Source organism: Elephantulus edwardii, unplaced genomic scaffold, assembly GCF_000299155.1.
Source record: "Elephantulus edwardii isolate Elephantulus edwardi_28Jun2011 unplaced genomic scaffold, EleEdw1.0 scaffold00030, whole genome shotgun sequence".
NCBI classification, from domain to species: Eukaryota; Metazoa; Chordata; class Mammalia; order Macroscelidea; family Macroscelididae; genus Elephantulus; species Elephantulus edwardii.
In genome coordinates, this window is record NW_006399780.1 from 7,831,790 (window position 1) to 7,851,720 (window position 19,931).

At 42.9% G+C, this 19,931-nt stretch overlaps 1 protein-coding gene and 1 pseudogene across 1 annotated transcript in view; one reads left to right on the forward strand and one right to left on the reverse strand.

The window, feature by feature from the left end:
- Positions 1 to 19,931, reverse strand: part of SH3RF3 (SH3 domain containing ring finger 3) — a 588,334-nt gene that overhangs the window by 462,541 nt on the left and 105,862 nt on the right. The window lies entirely within an intron of this gene.
- On the forward strand, positions 13,497 to 17,912 carry LOC102857613 (annotated as a pseudogene).

Genomic DNA, 19,931 nt, shown 5'->3' on the forward strand with positions numbered 1-19,931 from the left:
GTGGATCCCAAACCTCATCACTTATAAGTTAGAAAACCATCAGACTGCGTACATACAAGAGAAGACCCACCACATAAGGATAATCTATGAGCCAAAGAGGTGCCAGTGAGGCAGAGGTCAGCCATGGCTTCCAACAGAGACGGAATCAACACAGCAGAGCCCCTGACTGGTACTTTTAACCTCCAGAACTTTGAGGGGGGCAGGAATGTTCTTTAAAGCCATCCATTTCTTATATCTCAGTTATAGCAGCACTAGGTAGGTAGGATATGCAGCCACTTTGGAAAACCTCTCTGGAAATTCCTCAAAATATACATAGCATATATAGAGCCTCCGGAAACCCTATGCACCTGCAGAAAGGATGAAAGTTACACAAGTGTTCAGGTCTTTCATTCATAGGGTCGTAATGAGTCGCCTGAGACTCGACACCACTTAACAACAACATATCTCTCTCTCTCTAAATATATCTCTATATCTATCTATCTATCTATCTATCTATCATCAACCAACAACTGAATAAAATATAGTCTAAAAAATGTAATCCACAAAAAAGAGCAACATTCTGGTATATTCTACAGTATGGATGAACAATGGAATCATGAAATAAGTCAGCTACAAAAAAACCATACTATCTGACAGCATTTATGCAGAAAGTTCAGAATATCTATGGAGAAATCTGTTGATTTCTTTTGGTTCAGAAATCTGCAGAGACTGAAAGTAAATGAGTCATTTCTAGGAGCTGGGGTTTCCTTTTTGGTAATGAAAATGTTGTCAAATTGATGGTGGTGACTAATTCACAACTCTGTGAAGATGCTAAAAGCCACTGAATTGTACACTTTAAAAAAGTGGAACAAATGGTATGTGAAGTGTATCTTAAAACTGTTTAAAAATAGCATATATCTACTCCAAATGAAAAACTACCAGACTTACAGCATTGAGCTGATTCTGTGTCATACACCTTCCATCAATTTTCTGAGGCTCAAAGTCTGAACAGGAGAAGACTATCTCATAGTTCTTCCTCAGAGAGGCTGGTGGGTTCAAACTGTTGACCTTTGGGCTAACAGCTCAACACTTAACCTACAATGTGCTACCAACCAGGGCTCTTATACCTACTCCAGTTAGAATAAGCGGGGAAGGTTTGACCTACTGCACTTTAGATTAGCACCTGAGTGCTTAACCACTGCACCATCAGAGCTCTTTTATAGTAAACCGTGCTTTACTCAAAATGAGCAAGAAAGGGACAAAGAAACAGAAGCTTCAACACAACAAACAAACCCCAAATGCTCTGCAGTTGCCTTTGGAATACACGACATGATTTAATTTGGAAGCTGACTAAAAACATTAATTATACTTTTACTTAGGCTAATTTTAAAATTAGTATGTAGCTCTTAGCCACAATGTCAGTTGAGAGTAGAGAGAAGCAATCTAGTTAACTAGTAGGTGGAAAGAGGAAGCTTATCTTAGAACAAAGGAAAATCGTAAAAACTCTCCACAGAAAAGCCATGGACAGATCATTATCTTTACTCTTAGTAGATGTTTCAGGGAGGAAAACAAAACTGCACCTAGATATTGCAGTTGAGGTGGAACTCAGTCTGCACGAGAAGAGAGGAGCATCCACACAACGAGGTACAAAAACCTAAGGATGCCAATGTTAACACAGCTGATAACTGCATTAACCTTCTCCTAGGGGAGTTATTTTCTATTGTAACACACTTGTCAAAATGTCATAGCATTAGCTTGCCTCTCCCACATCCGCCCACCAATTTCTCTCAGCTGAAAAAGAAAAGAGCAGTAATTAGACCAGGAAAACAGCCCCTGGATGAATAACTGCTTGAGTCTGACAGTTCAATCGAGAGTTCCCACAAAGATGCTCCAAACAGGCCGTGAGTGGCGTCGAGGCAGGTGGATTCATGTGCACGCAGGTTAGGCCAGGCACAGAAGGCCTCTCTTCCAGTCAGGGTCAGAGAAGAATAATTGCATCCCAGAAACCAATGCTTCTGCTCTGTCTAAAAGCTGACATTCAGGAACCATGAGGATTAATTACACGTAATGAGGGCACTTTTGTCTTGCACAGTTAAACCCAACTCCCTACCTTAAATGAGTTTGACCTTTCTTGCCTTCCTCCTTGTTCCTCAGACTGCATGGGAGGAGGCCCCAAAGGGAGGCTTATTGGTCAGTGAATTCTCAGCACGTTTAGGAATAATAGCAGCATTTTCTATCTTTTTTAAAATATAAGAAAAAAAGGAGAGACAGCATGTATCCTTGATAGGATGTGAGGGGATGAAACAGCAAGCGCTTACGTGCATGCACGCCCTCCCAGGAACCCACAACCCAGTCTACTCGTGGAAAAAAGCAAGTAAGAATATGGGAAAACTTAACTGAAGGCTATTTGAGAAAATACCAAGGTGGACTCTTCAAAATTGTCAAGATTCTCAAAGATAATAGAAATTGTTTTAGCTCAGAAGAGCCTATGGACACATGACAACTACATGTAATATTGTCTTCTGGATGGGATTCTGGGACAGAAAAAAAGTCATTATGTAAAAATGTAAAGAAAAAAATGTGAATACAGTGTGAACTTAATTAATAACAATGTATCAAATCTAATGCACAGATTTACAGTGTTAGTAACAGAGGAGGTATGGTGAGGGTACATGGGGACTCTATGCTACGCCTGCAATTATTCTGAACTAAAAGTGGATTTAAAACAGAAGAAGTGAAAGGGTGACATGTGGGGACAGAACATACTTCCACAAACATTTTCCAGCTAACAGAAATCCTGTCTACAACACAATTTATTGCACCTGCTCATTAATAAGACAATAAAAGCCCTTGGGGAATAGACATGCAAAGTGTAACACCTGCCACCCAATCACATTCCTGGGGACTATGGGGGCTGCTGATTGAATTTCTGACAGTATTATAAGAAACTGCTGGTATGTTTGCCAAACATTACAAGTGCATAATCTGCAGCAAGAAAATTTAACCATTAGAGACCAGATGCATATATATCAAGTCCTGAGCTAGATATACATACCAGGATCCAAGCATCAATTTCTTATTAAAAAAAAAATATTGAGCTGCTCCCTGCTCTCTCTCTCACTCACGCAAACTGAAATTCTATATCCCCTTGGAGCCAGGAAAACATCAATCTGTGTTCAGTGTCTATCATTCTGGGTTCTAAGAGGAAAACAGAGAAGCACCAGAAAGGACTGACAAGGCCCCATGGCAGCATGGAGGCTAAAAAGAAGAAGGAGGCACAGGAGGGGGGATCAAAGGAAAGAACACAGGAGGGCCAAGTCTGAGCACAGAAGGAATTCAGGGAGGGAGCATGAGCTTTACTGGCCTGGGCAGGATGCACATCCCAGAGAAGGGGGATTTGGGCTGGACCCTGAAGGACTGAGCTGAATTCTGATATCACTAAGAAATGGAGGCATGTGACAGGCAAATGGGGAGCAGAAAAGAGGAAGGGAGTTAGGAGCATACCACCAGGACTCAGGGGACAGCACCAGGCTAGCTAGAGAGGAAACCTCTATGCAAAGACAATTTTGAAAAGCCAGTGATAGCCCAAGAAAACAGATATGGATGATGATCAAGAGCCCAGGCAACATGAAATTCTAGTACCAGTTGCCATGGAGCTCCCTGCGATTCATGATGATGCCATGTGCATCTGAGTACAACTCCATAATTAGAAGGAGATTGTTAAACTGTTCTTCCAAGGGTAGTCTCTAACATTTTGGTTAACATCCAAACAAGTTAACCATTCTCATCACCCAGAAATTCCTCAATGTAATGGTCTCTGATTTCTCTCCATCCTCATCACTTCCATCCCATTTACTACTTAATTTATCTGTGACTCTTGTAGAAAATTCCCTACTAAAATAATTTACTGGCATGATCATGTATCATCAGCGCCTTAGCTTTCACTCACTTTCTTCTGGTAACAATCACCGATTTTCCTTCTGCATCTACTCTCTCCTCAGCTCTGAGTCCTTGTGCTCTGAGTACAATCCACTCAACTTCAAGATGGAGCACACGACCTGAGTCTGAGCTTGGCCTTGCATTATATACCTCTGGCCACAATCATGGGTCACACAACCAGTCAGAGCACCTATATGTTCTATAGTTACTGCTAGAAAAGGAGAGAGAGAGAGAGAGAGAGACTCTTCAGGAATGCTGGCAGATAAGGGCACAAAGGTATACCTGCCACTGTGTTCCCAAGGAGAAGACCACAGAGCTTCCAGTGTCTCCAAGGAACCTTGCACAGGGCACAAAGCTAAAATCAAACCAAATCCTGATGGCACATTTGCATCATGAATCTCATCATGTTGTTGTTGTTGTTGTTGTTATGTGCCATCGAGTCGTTTCCGACTCATAGCGACCCTATGCACAACAGCTCTAAACCCTGCTCTATCCTGCGCCAACTGCACCGCCTCTGACACACCCATCCCGATTACCCCAGTCACCGAATCAATCCATCTCATAGAGGGTCTTCCCCTCCTGCGCTGTCCCTCCACCCTCCCAAGCATGATGTCCCTCTCCAAGGACCCGTCCCTCCTGGCAACATGTCCAAAGTATGTCAGACGAAGCCCCAGAATCCTTGCCTCCAAGGAGCAGCTTGGTTTAATCCTCTCCAAGATGAATCTGTTTGTTTTCCTGGCAGTCCATGGCACATTCAGTACCCTTCTCCAGCACCACAGCTCAAAAGCATCCACTCTCCTTCTGTCCTCCCTAGTCATTGTCCAACTCTCTGATGCATAACAAGCGATTGCAAATACCATGACCTGTATCAGGTGCCCCTTAGTCTCCAGAGAGACACTGTTACTCCTGAGTACCTTTGAGAGGTCCCTAACAGCAGACTTTCCCATCGCGATACGCTTTTTGATTTCCTGACTGCTGGTACCAAGAGTGTTGACTGTGGAGCCAAGCAAAGTGAAGATGTGAACACTCTCATCATAGATGAAGCAATTTATCTAGGGATTTTATTCAATTAGTCACTAAGTTATTTTCCTTTTATTTTGATTATTTGGGTTAGATTTTCTGTCTCTTGTAATTTTAAGGGTGCGGGTTCCTTCCTCTTACTGAGAGGAAATCCTAGCTCATTCTCTTACTAGACTTTAAGCTCTCAATAGCATAAATCATACTTAAAGTCTGCGGGTGGCACAACTGATGGATGAGCTTGGCTGCTAGAAAGAAAAAAAGGGGGGGTGCGGAAGAAAGGCCTGGCAATCTACCTTTGAAGAACGAGCCATTGAAAATGCTATAGAACACAGCTTCACTTGAACACACATCAACACATCATGAGTCAGAACTGATTTGAAGGTAACTAGTTTATACATCTGAGTGTCCCCAGTGAACGACATAATAGTAAATTCTATGGAGACCTTGGATTAAACTGAGTTACTGAATAGATGAAGCATCACACATTGAATAATAAAGATGAGAGTTGGATAAAGACTTAAGAAAGAGCAATGATTCAGGAAGAAATGACCAAAAATTAAGAGAAATTGAGTCACACAGTCATCATAAAGAACCATAACAACTAAAACATTCGAAAAAATTTAGTATGTTTCTACAGCTAACATACCTTTTTTCTGTAAATCTGAAAAGGCCAGTGAGGTACAGATAAAAATAGGGACAGTAAATGGGCCTGTAGTTATCTAAGCTTTGACCTACGCTGCTCTAGACCTTCTATGAGCCATAAACACCAAAGAGGAAACAGAAGACCTTAATAACTAAATTGGGACCTTAGCTTTGAAATATTTGACAGGGTCACATTTAAAATGAACATAATGATCTGTTTACACGGTTGTTCTTACATTAAGTATTATAATAAAAGTCTTTAAAGATGCTAATCTTTCTCAAAGTTCCTTCTGCAGATGTAGACAAGTACAACAGGGAGTTGACTTTATGAACCTGGGGACTGATAACAGCTTCTATTTTGGAACACCTGCCTCCTTACAGCTGCTCTTAGAAATGAAAAAGGAGTCTAGTCTGAACCAAATAACAAGATTTCAGCCATGGGGAAAAAAAGCTATTTGGCTTTAGGGCTTTCTGTTTTGTTTTTCTGGCAAAAATCATCATATTTTGGCAATGCATTGTGGCTAGTTCCAATCCTAGGAATTAGAACAGGTCACCTTAGAAAATAAATTTGAAAGCAATTTATGAAAATAAGTAGGAAAACTAAGTCTGCTCTAATTTGAGACTGCTGAAGAAACAAAATAATAAAATTATCATTGGTGTATATTAGCATTCCATTCTACTTTTTTTTTAAATTTTAAATGTGATGTTCAATCTAACCACTGAAATAGGCTCTTTCTGGAATATGGATTCTGAGCATCCTATGTTAGAAACACTTCTTGGGCCCAGGGTTCAAGGAAGGTAAAATGTCACTCTACAGAATGCCCATGTTGACAAGTCTTGGTGCTTCAAAAGCTAGCTCATAGGTGTTTTTTTTTTTAAAGTCTTCAAAACAAAACAAACAAAAAACCCAAACCTAACCCAAAATAAACCTCACTTCATTGCTGTGGAGTTGGAATCAATTCATATCTGACCTTCTAGTGGGTCTCTAAGACAATAAAGACAATAAACCTCTTGGGAAACCGTTTCTCTCTCTGTCATTATACACACACACACACACACATATATATATACATACACTGGTGGGTTTGAAAGGCCATTTTCAAAAGAGCCACTTATTTTAGAATCACCTGGGAATTAGTCAAAATGCAGATGTCCTGGATCTTAAGTGTCCTTCTCCTAAGACCATGGACCTGGGGTGGAGCTCAGATGTCTGCATGTTTTAACTGTCCCAGGTTATTTTAGATGTTCCTCCAGTTCAGCTGAGACTACAATGATGTGAGGCACATACAGCTCTGAAATGTTTAATAAATGACTAACATAGAGTTTTCAACATTTTTAAAAAATTAATACATTAAAATCTCCTTTAATCCTCAATAGCCAAGAGTGGGAGGAGAGAGAATCCCAAAATTGGAAGAAGCCTTGAGGCCCAGAGAAGTTAACCATTCTAATGTCAGCCAGCTTAGTCAGTGGTTAGAAGATAGGTGTAAAATAAAAAACCCACTACATTAGAATTTAAGAAATCCTAGCTGAACCACAACCTTCCTCCACACCTAATCTTTCCTTCAAATCCATAGCATTCACTTTAATGTTAGACTTGAGTAATAAAAGAAATAGGACAAGATGAGGTGCAATTTCTTAATCTCACTGTCCATCATAGTAGTCACTAACCATATATAGCTACTAAAACATAAATAAAGAAAAATTCCGTTTCCAAATCACACTTAAACATTAGTAAATCAAAATTCAGTTTCCAAATCACAAGAGCCACCATTCAAATGCTCAAGAGCCACATGCTACTAGTGGCTGTAGTATTGAAGAGAGAGCAGGCGAAGATCATTTCCATGATCGGTTACAAGCTATCCAAGCTTCTAGGAATTGCTTTCAGTTTCCTTTTACATCAAAAGGAAATTAGAGGTGATCAAACACAACATACCATCAAAAATAGGATATATACTCTGGTGGCATAATGGTAAAGAGTTACAAGTGCCAACTCAAAGGTATGCAGTTCAAATCCACCAGCTGCTTCTCTGGGAAAAGATGGGCATTCAACCCTGGTGCAACTTACTGCCTTTGAAAACCTACTGGAGGGTCAGCTATAGGTCAGTTCCATCGCAATGGTACATAACAATAACAATATCATTTTAGTACTACTAATCATAATACCAAACACAAATTTTAGAAATCTTTTTTTTTAATTATGCTAAGTAAAAATCTAATCTGGATCATTTTTGATTCATCATCCAGGGAAAGGTTAAAATCTCACTCTGTTCACATACACACTCATGTAAACACAAACACACACTCTACTAGAGCTGCAGATCAGGAGGTAGACAGTTAGCAACTTGGACGAGTCACCACTGCTTTTCTAGGCCTCAGATTCTTTAAGTGTGAAAAGAGAATCTGGAACCAGATAAGCCTCAGGAGCTATTTACCTCTAATATTCTATAAATATATGAGCCAGACAGACAAATTTTAATTTCCCTTATTCAACAAACACACACTGGGCACTTATATGTGCCAAATAGATCAAAGAATTTCATTTTACTTGGATCTACTATCAGCCGCCATTGGAAGCAGAAATCTAGAAATTAAAGGACATAGTGCATTGGGAAATGATCAAAGGGTGTATTGCAATGGGGAATCTGTTGCAAAAGAATGCTTTAGTTTTAAACAAGCAGAGATATCACTTTGAGGACTAAGGTACTGCCTAATCCAAGGCAATCATCTCTTATGCAAAAGTTGGACAATGAAAAAGGAAGACAAAGACTTGATGTGATCAAATTACGGTAAACTGAAGATCCACTGGGCCACCAGAAGAAGGATGTGGTACCTAGGTGGCGCAAGCAGTTTGATTTCAATATCCAGCCAACAGGGTGATTCAAATCTTCTTAAGCTGTCCTAAAGAAGAAATGCCTGTCATCTGTTTCCATAAAGATCACAGGCAATAAAACCCTACGCAGCCCAGCTCTATTTGGTAGCAGAGAGGTCCCCATAAATTCAGAATCAACTCATCAGCAGAAGAGTTTTAGAATGCTTCTCAGAAAAACAAGGACAGGAGACCAGCTCACTTTAGGCACACCATCCGGAAGAGTTCATCTCTAAAAAAGTCTATCAAGTTTGTTAAAGCAGATGGCCAGTGAATACAAGGGGAATGATAAACTGACACACTACCCAAAGTAATGGGCTTGATCTTGCCAAGAATTATGAAGACAGCACAGAATTAGGCAGTGTTTCATCCCGTTATATAACTACTGATGTGGTCTGCCATTGAGTCGGAACTGATCCATACCTGACCCTCAGCAGGTTTTCAGATGCAGGAAACCACACAGGAGGAAACTGTGCATCCTTTTCCCACAGTGCAGATGGTGGATTCAAGCCCTGTGCCTTTGGGATTGCAGCGCAGCTTCTCACCATGAGGCCACTAGACAGCTAAGAACTACAACTGATTCAGTAGCGGAGGCCAGCAGTGGAAGCACTGAGTCTCATTTGTCAAAGCTCATGTCTGCTGAGAGACACAACTAAACAAGTTCATGGAGGACCCCAAGAGGAAACAGTTGCCTAGGGGAGGTGAGAAGAGTCAGAGTTCAGAGAGGTGTGCTCCCCTCACTCTTTGGCAAAGGTGCTAAAGAGGAGTTAAATGGCTAAGAATAGAAGGGAGCCCCCACAGAGGCCAATCAACCAGGCCCTTGAAAAACTAGTCTCAGAAAAATGAAAATCGTCCCCACTTTGGCTCTTTGCCCTTCACAGACTATTAAAGTGTTCCCACAGTTGAAGCACACACTCGGGCTCCTCGTGCGCCCCCCACTGTGGTTTCCATCCAGGCACTTGAGAGGTAAGCTTCCTGACAGCTTACTTCCAGCTGCTGACTTAGTTGCTGACCTTGGGTGGGCCGGTTCCCCTCCTAAGAGGCTGCCTTACATAATTTAAGAGTCATAAAGTGCTTCAGCAATAAAGCCCAAGACTGGCCTAGGTCACTCATTTAAGTCTTCTGTCAGCTAACAAGTTCTGGGAAGCAGAAACAAAAGCTTCTCACTGAAGCTGATGGTGGGTGACTGGGACCACTCAGGTGGATTAGAAATCATGGTGATAAGTAGCTGCTAACTATGTGTATGTGTGTGATATATGTGTTTATGTGTGCACAAATGTGTGGCCGCATGTGGGTGTGTGTGACACAGAGGGAAGGGGAAATGAAGATATTAATAATCCTTAATAGCAACGCCCAAGGCATCAGCTAATAAAATGACAAATTCGAACATCCACTCTCTGAAACCATTTCCTACCTGTCCATCAGGGACAGAGGAGCCCCAGGGTGAGATGCCAGCTTCTCCTGAGAAACAGGATCATGACATTTGACGTGTGGAGGTGTGGACAGTGTTCACAGAGCCAAAGCCACTGCTTCTCCTGGGCTTTGAGGAAGGAGCCCACTCTGGGCACTGAGGGAACAGCACCATTCAGGGCACTGATGACAGGAGAGGCTACAGGGCTGCTGATGCCAGACAGGCACGGAGCCCCATCACTTTCACACCTGTCTGAGTCTCAGCGTGGGACACAGACACAGCAGCCAAGAGTGCCTTTGGGGAACACCATGTGGTCGGCACAAAAACAGAATTCTTGGCTGAGAATGGGAAAATGAGCTTTACTCACATTTTATTTTTTAGCAGACTAAAAAGACCTTAGGCAAATCGCCTAATTTCAGAGAAACATTTGGATGTTAGAGCCAACAGAGATTAGCCAATATAATCCTGGTGTTTTATAGAAGAGGAAGCTATTTCACAAGGCTCTGGAGAAGGTTGGTCTGGCACAGGGAGCTCTGTACACCACTCCCCCATTCTGCAGCTGGTATCACAACACACCTGTTCCCCAAGATCCCTGAGACAACTATGTGCAAGCGCACACACACACAGAGTTAGAAAGAAGGGGCACATTCCATGTTGGGAATGTTGGCAGCCACAGGAAACACCCTGCTTTCCTAGCGACACCACACCCTGCCTCCCCTCACTAAAGCTGTTACTGTTTTATGCTATCTTCAAGTCAGTTCCAGCACATGATGTCCTGATGAAAAACAGAATGAAATACTACCTGTGTAGCTTCATAATCACTGGTCCCAAAACAGTATTGTGGTGTGATCCAAAAGGTTTCATTGGCTGATTTCAGACATACATTGCCAGGCCATTCTTTACCTGAGAAGATCTGATGAAACCTCTCAACCAGGGATGGCCCTGTTGGTATTTAAGTACCCGTGACATACAGCTTTCAGCATCATGGCAACATGCAAGTCACTATGATAAGACAGACACATTGTGTGATAACATCTAAAGCTACAGGTGAGCTGAGCTATAGGGTCTCACACATTCCAAGGTGAAGGATCAAGCATTCTCTTTCTGAACTGGTGCTTAATTGGTGGTTCTGCTATGCATGACATATAGGCAGCCTGCCCTACATAGGCTCATCACCTATAGAGGGAAGGCCAGAGATCACATTATGGGAAACTGATAAACTGCTCTGAAAGTGTCTAACCCCGTATTCCAAAGTTAAATGAAAGGTCAGTAGTTTGAACACATCAGCTACTCCTCAAGAAAAGGATAAGATGTTGTAGTAAGATTCACAAGAAACCCTATAGAACAGTTCCATTCTGTCTACAGGTCCACTGTGAGCTGAGCCTGGTAATGGTGAGTTTTTGTTTTCTCCTCATGAGAAAGCTGCGTTAACGTCAAGCTCTTCAACTCCTGCCAGATGGCCAGCACACCTTCAAGGTTCTGTGTATACCGCCCAGACCAGTTCTATTTCATGGAGGGGGAACAGGGCTTAGGGCACTGGCTTAAGTGGGGTGATCAACCATCATGTGAGCAACCCCCAGGACAGTGCTCAGAGAATTATGTCTGTTTTCACCAGTACAGCTATTTCAAAATGGATTACGACCCTGATGGATAAAAGTTGAATTTTTAAATCACACTCTCTCTACCTATGTTTGTCCTGTCCAACCAATACAGATTCCCAAATAGAAAATCCTACAGCAAGAAAGTAATTATGCATATTAACATTATAAAATTCCATTTTACCATTTATCTCCAATCAAAATTAACCCATTCTCTTTTTTTTTCTTTCTAATTTATTCATGTTGTTTAGTGCTGCCAAATTAGAACAGGTCCCTAGCTGACCCTCCAGTCGGTTTTCAGAGGCAGTAAATCACACAGGAGGAGACTGTCTATCCTTCTCTTGCAGAGCAGCTGGTGGATTCGAACAAAGTACCTTTGGGATTTCAGCATTAAGCCACCAGAGTCCCGTATATCTAGATCTAGTTATATATGCAGGGAAGAAGAACAGAAGACATCCATCCACAAGCCTAAAGCTAGCTAGTTGAGAAGCAAATATCCTCATCCAGTTATATTTGAGGGGACTAGAGGAGGGAGGCAGATGGGCAAAGGTGGGCTTTTGTAATGAGCTTCTCAGTGGTCTCTCTCTCTCTCAATCCATCTCTCTTTCAAGTTCTGGTTCTGTGTCACAGGTGTAAAAACAAACTTCATGACACCAAGCACTATAGCCTTAGGGTTAGTCTGTAATTAAAAAAAAAAAGCCTGAAATCAAATCCCTGCTTTGTGTTTTCAAGCTGTTGACTTTGTGGGTCACATAACCTCTCTGAAACAAAACTTTCTCAAGTGTAATACAGGGACAAAACATCTCCTTCCTCCGAGTACTGTTGTGAAGACCAGGAGGCAGTGCTTATAAGGATGCCTGCCAGCACAGAGGGGACCTTCAAGAAGGTTAGCCTTCATCATTACCCACTCTCCTTCTGTGCTTACTTCCTGGACAAAGTACCCACGTCCTACCAAATGCATGGATTACTATGAGTTTCTAAAGGAGAGAGCTGCTTACACCCTAAGCATGTTAATATGCTAGTCTGTCATTGTCAACAGGCACTGGAGAGAGTATGACTAAGCCTCGCTCTACACTCAAGTTCTTCTAAATTCTCCCTTTTTCTTTGGCTACCAATAAATTCTCAAAGCTACAGGTGCCCTATTGAAAATGGCTTGACCTAGGGAGCTCTGGTGGCCTAGTGGCAAGAATCTACACTGTAATCCCAGAGGTGCGTGGTTCGAATACACCAGACGCTCTGCTGGAGAAGGAGGGACAATCTCCTGTTCCAGACAATCTCCTCCTGTTCCAGTCAGGTTCAATTTGACTGTACACACACACAAAAAATAATAACATTAAAGAATTTTTTTAAAAAAAGAAAATGGCTTAACCTTTAACCTAATATCTCTGGCTCCATTTGGTTATTCTTGTTTTATTTTCCACTTTGAACTCATATTCTCAATGCATATTTGCTTACTGTAAAATTAGTTTATATAAGTATATATAAAACTAACATTTATAAATTATAAACATACTATATTTATTGTTCAATGTACTGCTTTGTTAAAATTATATATTATCACAAAACCAGCCAAAAGTACTGTCATTGAATTGGTCTTGATTCATGACAATCTAGCATTGGATTTTGAAACTGTATATCTTTATGAGGGGAGATAGTCTCACCTTTTCTCTTAGAGCAGCTGATGGATTCATACCGCTGATTTTGGGTTAGCTGCCCAACATGCAACTAACTCACTCTTTGTCTCTCTCTGTCTCTCTGTTACTGTCTCTCTCTCTCTCATATATAAATATATATATATATACACACACACACATATATACATATATAAATATAAGTTGTTGTCAAGTTAGTTCTGACTTATTTCTATAAATCACTGATAATTTATCCTACATTTAGATCAATAAATACACAGAAAAAGACATATATAAATCACCAGGGTTATTTTTAGCAAAGCAGTGCATTAAATAAACAGTATTGCCAATGCTCTAGCAAGCAGCTATTACTTATTTTCACTGAGAGAACAAAATGCCAAAGTACTGCCATGGTGAAAGGGTAGGAAATCAACGCCCACTCTCCTCTCTCGGGCTGTGGGTACCTGCTCCCCGACTGAGCAGTTGTGCGCTGCGTTTTGGCTGAGAGGGTCGATGATGAGGCTCTATGTTGACCCAAGAGATGAAAAGGTCTATTGTTGGATTCTGTGGTCAGAAGGCGTCAGTAACACATACCCTTTCATCTGCTCTTACATTTCTGCCTAATAAACAGCACCATGTCGGCTCATATAGCAGAAAGGAAGTGGAAATTGAAGCTCATTTTTGTTAAGCATAGCATTTTCACTCGAAAACTATTTCCAGAACATTTCATCCAGCAACTTAGGAGCCCATATTTCAAATCAAGAGAAGGGCAAACTTCTAGGGAAGTAGAAGAAATCAACACCTTCCTTTAAGCAGCAAAATCGAGGGCAGGAGAGCCAAGAAAGTTTCAAAGACTGAAATTTCCTTTCCTGTGCCAGTGCCGTGTGAGTGATCCCTGATTAAAATTAGGTTTTGTCACATGTATCAGAAAGGTGGTTAAGTCAGCTTTGTTTTTTTAGGGAAGGAAAGGAGAGATTCAAACTTGGGTCTTTTGTCTAAGCTCAGGTTCCAAAAACCTCTATCCCCGACACGTCCCTCTCCACCTCCCCCTTTTGGCCTCATAACTCATTTCTCTGGCATCACATGGCTCACCAGGGCCGACTCGGGCCGCAAGTCCACACACTTGAGTGAAGGCAGGTGAGTGGAGAACAGCAGAAGTCCTCCAGGAAAAAGGCCTCTGCATATTTTCCTGGCTGTGAGCTTTCCTTCTGGAAGGTCTCCTGGGTTCCACTCCCACCTATGCAAGCTATGGAATGCCATGTGGCGGGGCTGGGAGACCTCCAGGAACCTAGTCAGTGCACCCCTCATGCCAGGCCACAACAGAAGATCTGGCTGGGGTGGAAGGGAGTGGGATGTGAGAGGCAGCCCTTTCTCCAGGCCTGAAGGAAATACAAATTCCAGCAGAGACTACTGGGAGAACAGCTGATAGGCCTTTTAGAATGGTTTGCTGTAGGTTTACAGCAAACTAAGCTTAAGGAGAAGTCTCTGGGTAGCACAAACGGTTAAGTTCTCAAGAACAAATTGAAAGGTCGGCAGTTTGAACCCACTCAGAGATGCCTCGGAAGACAAGTCTGGTGATCCACCTCCAAAGCCTTGAGGATCCTATGGAACCTATGTTTACTGAGTCAGAAACAAACTGACAGCATGCATCAAGAGTGAAAAAGGCTTGTGGCAAAACCCACACAATCCAACCCAAGTCTGCTCCAACTCACCCTGACATTCCTACTTTGAGCATTCTTGCATTTCCTTTCCTGCTGTAGTATCTCCCCTCCCCAGTAGGAGCTTTGAAGTTGGAAATTTGGTGAGCCCTAAATGGCCAAGCCAGAGAAAGGCACTCTCTAAACAATGATGTCTGTGAGAGAGCTCAGCCTGAGTGTGGCATGCCAGCAAGAGACTCAGAACAGGTCAGAGGGAAGGCTGGCCCAACGGCACAGGGTCCCAAGAGCGCTGTCCCCCACCCACCGCCACCCCTTGGCATCCATCCTCTCCCCTCATTAATCATCTGTGTAACAGGCAGGACTTTTGTGCAGCCCCTCTTCAGAGGCCTCCATTCATGTGTGTCATGTAGAATCCGTGCTTCGATGTGGTGATAAAAGCTCAATAGGAATGAAGTAGTGCTCGCCTGCCAAGAACCACACAGACTTGGCCAGGCCACAGGGCCAGGAGCCAAGGCTGAGGAAAAGAAAACAAGTGAGGAAGAGACTGGAAAACCAGCATCTCTCTTTCATTTGAAGACAGGCAGGAAAAAGCGGAGGAAAGTGCATCTAGGAGATGAGGGGGTGGTCTTGGTGTCGGGGTAGGGGACGAAGGAGGGAGCAATGGGCTCCGAGAAGCCTGCTTTCAGCAGCTGACCATTTCTGTAAAATATGTAAAATTTATTCTCTGGGTCTCACTCACTTGTTTTTGGTACCTTTTCTGTTGAAGGCCTTTAGTGTCCAAACAGAAGAATTTTCTTTTATATATATATATTTAAATTTGCAGCTCACATTCAATGAGTGCTTTCAGCCCTTTGGCTGAGGGTATACCTGTTGGAGACTCCATGGTGCCCTAATCCCCCACAAAGCAGAAGATCCCTGTATGGGAGGCTTGAAGAGAGGAAGACATCCAGTGAAGGGCTAAATGTGCTTGTTTGCTAATAAATAAGCATGTGTCCTAATCAGCAAGAGGTCCCTGGTCTTCCTCATGGCCTCCTGGAACCAACACCATTTAAGGAATGCCTAGAACTGCAACTTCAAAGGAACTGAAAGGAAAAAACCTGTATTTCTCACCTAAATTACTATGTAAGCCCAGCCGCAGTGCTCCCTGGCCAGACTGAATGCCTCTGCTGATTTTCTTCCAAAAAGGCAGGCCTTTCTCTCAAAACCGTGGCTGCGTCTGTAGCCAAGAACCATCACGAAGGACATAAGTAGCACCGTTTGGGCAAATTTCTTGTCATTCACAGATGCGGGGTCAATTCTGTAGGCACTGAGGGCACACAGGAGGCTCGCAGATTCACAAGCCTGTGAAACCGGGACTCCATAAGAAATGGGCCTGGTGTGTTGCCTCCAGGCTGGCAGTAATTAAATGCAATGGGGATAAGAAGATTCTATATTACATTCTGTGCCAGAGTGAGCCGTTCGGTTGCCTTCAAATCAATGACAATGCACAGTAACTCGTACGTAGGTCAGAGCAAAACAGGAGTCTATAACAGTTTTCAGTGGCTAATTTGTCAGAAGCTGATTGCCAGACCTTTTCACCCAGAACTCCTGGAGTAGATGTGAACCCCCAACCAGATGCTTAACATCCAAGCACGTTACAAGCTGCACCTCCCAAGAACTCTGTAGCACAATCATTGGACACTCAATAATCAGCAGGTCTTGGAATAGTCAACCCCTTTCCTGGTGAGACAGCTTCTTCTCGTCTTTAATCTCCATTTCATTCCCCTCTCAGGTATTTTGGTCTCATTATGATAAACTCACTTTATCCATCAGATATGCCTAAGTCAGCAAGTGACGACAGAATGGAACGTGCCCTGAAGTTTTGCACTCTGAAGACATTCAAGGCTTGAGGATGGCAGAATTAAACTTTCCTTCTACTCTCCAAAAATAACTACAACAGTACAATGACAGAACTACCAGAAATACAAGCTGGGTTTTTAAGAGGTCATGGCACTAGGGACATCATTGCCAATGTCAGATGGATCTTGGCGGAAAGCAGAGAGTACCAGAAGAATGTCTATTTTTGTTTTATTGACTATGCCTATTCGACTGTGTGGATCACAACAAATTATGACTAACATCGAGAAGAACGGGAATCCCAGAACACTTGATTGTGCTCATGCCAAACCTATACTTAGACCAGGAAACAGTCATCAGAATGGAGCAAGGAAACACTGCATGGTTCAAAATCAAGAAAGGAGTGTGTCAGGAATGTGTCCTTTCTCCATATCTTTTGAATCTCTTTGCAGAACAGATGATCCCACCAAACAGACCAAGTTCAAGGGCATGAAGAGCTACATCTCCTACAAGCTGGTGCCCACGCACAGACAGGTACCGGTGCACCGGCACTACAAGCACTTCGACTAGTTGTACGCGCGCCTGGCCGAGAAGTTCCCGGTCATCTCGGTGCCCCACGTGCCCGAGAAGCAGGCCACCGGTCGCTTCGAGGAGGACTTCATCTCCAAGCGCCGGAAAGGCCTCATCTGGTGGATGAATCACATGGCCAGCCACCCAGTGCTGGCGCAGTGCGACGTCTTTCAGCATTTCCTGACGTGCTCCAGCAGCACCGACGAGAAGGCCTGGAAACAGGGCAAGAGGAAGGCGGAGAAGGATGAGATGGTGGGCGCCAACTTCTTCCTGACCCTCAGCACGCCCCCCGCTGCGGCTCTGGACCTGCAGGAGGTGGAGAGCAAGATCCACGGCTTTAAGAGCTTCACCAAGAAGATGGACGACAGCGCGCTGCATCTCAACCACACCGCCAACAAGTTCGCACGCAAGCAGGTGACTGGCTTCAAGAAGGAGTATCAGAAAGTAGGCCAGTACTTCCGGGGCCTCAGCCAGGCTTTCGAGTTGGACCAGCAAGCCTTCTCGGCCGGCCTGAACCAGGCCATCGCCTTCACCGGAGATGCCTACGACGCCATCGGCGAGCTCTTTGCTGACCAGCCCAGGCAGGACCTGGACCCAGTCATGGACCTCTTAGCGCTGTATCAGGGGCATCTGGCCAACTTCCCGGACATCATCCATGTGCAGAAAGGTAAAAGCTTGCTGTCTAGAGTAAATGGTATTGAATGTGGTTTTATAGGCAGAAAGGTGATTTTGACCAAAGTCTCACTGCCGGTTTCAGACTAATCTTCAAAATCAACAGATTGAGTGGCCCATCCATGAGTGGCTTCCTCAAAATGCTTTGTCACCGGGTCACCTTTCACACATGCATTTGTTGTTTCTAAGTGTTGACTCCGATGCAGATCAATTGTGTACAAGATCGAAACTTTGTTGGATTCTATGCAGTCCTCACAATCTCTACTTGTTTTAAGTCCATTGTGCACTACGTAGGGTAATTGTTTAAGGAATGTGTGCTGAGTTCATTAATGAAATAGGCATGTAGTCAGTTCCTCATGGCTGATTTTTAGATAATTGTCTTCTGTAATTTATAGATTTTTGTTTTGCTCTTATATGCTGATTGATAATAGGTTTAAAAGTATATAGGTAATAAAGATAAGATCTGGGAAATTAAAAAAAAAGATAATTTAGCAAGTTGGACTGTATGAGGAGGAATGTGGCATCAGGATTAGAGGAAGGCTCTTCAAAAATCTCTGTTATGCAAATGATACAACTTTGACTGCTGAAACTGAGGAAGGTCTGAAGCATTTGCTGTAGAAGGTAAAGGACTGCAGTTTTCGATACAGACTGCATCTCAACATCAAGAAAACAAAGATACTCAACGGCAGGCCAATTGGAAGCATCATGACAGATTGATACTGAAGTTGTTAACTTTTCTTGCTCAGATCCACAATCAACACTCTTAGCACCAGCAGTCAGGAAACCAAAAGATGAATTATATAATGAAAATCTGCTGGCTGGGACCTCTCCAGATTGCTGGAGAGCAATGAAGTCTGTCTAGAGATCAAGGTGCACCTGATCCAGGCCATGATCTTCATAATCACTTGCTATGAATCAGAGAGCAGGACAATGACTAAGGATGACAGGAAAAAAATCAATGCCTTTAAGTTGTGGTGCTGGAGGAAAGTATTGAACATATCATGGATTGTCAAGAGAACAAACAGGTCTGTTCTGAAGAGGGTGAAACCAAGCTGCAACTCACATACTTGGGGCATGCTGACAGGAGGGATAAGTCCTTGTAGAAGGGTATCATTCTTCAAAGAGTAGGGGGTAAGCACAGGAGAGGAAGACCTTAGATGAGATGGATTGACACAGTAACTCAGATAATGGGGATGGTTGTATTAGAGAGAGCAAGATTGGCTCAGGATAGGACAGGGTTCAGAGCTATTGTTCATAGGGTTACAATGAGTCACAGGCAAATCAATACCACATAACTATCAAGGAGGAAAGTGCTTACTTCCCAGTCTTGGACATAAATCTTCAGGTGGGAGAATGAAACTGGCTAGGAAGACTAAGAGTCAAGGAAGGATACAATGAGCGTGTAGCCATATCCAAAGTAATACAGCAATTCCAGAAGAGCAAATGACACATATTAGCAAGTAATGTGCAGGTGGGGACCTCGGCAAGTCGCCTCACCCCTCTTGTCATGCGCATTGCATACCTAAGTGTTTCTGTTAGGTGCTGTCAGGTCACCATACTCGGCGACCACTCAGGAACAAGAGATTGAAACTTTCCCTTATCCTACACCATGCTCAAAGCCACTGTTTCAGTCGCTGTGTCTACTCATCTCCTTGAGGCTCTTCCTCTCTTTCACAAAACCTCTACTTTCACAAGCATAATGTCTTTTTGCAAGGAAACATGTTCAATGTAAGTGAGATGTCTCAACATCCAGGCCTCCAAGGAGCACTCTGGTTGCACTTCTTCCAAAACAGGTTTGTTTGTTCTTTTGGCCGTTCATGGTATAATCAACATTCTTTTACAACACCACAATTCAAAGGTATCAAAATATCTACAACTAGAGCCACCAAGGTTCTCAAAGGACATTGGTATTTATACTTTACAAAAAATGCAAAATATACTCTAAAGCTTCAAAGAAAGGATTGTATTAAAAGAATTGTTGCTTCTAGGTATGGTCTCTGCACAGATATTTAACACACCTACTTAAATCAAGTGCTAGCAGACCCAGCTTTACTACCAGCAGCGCATCTGACCACCAAAGAGAGGGAGAAAGCTGTCATAAATGCTCCG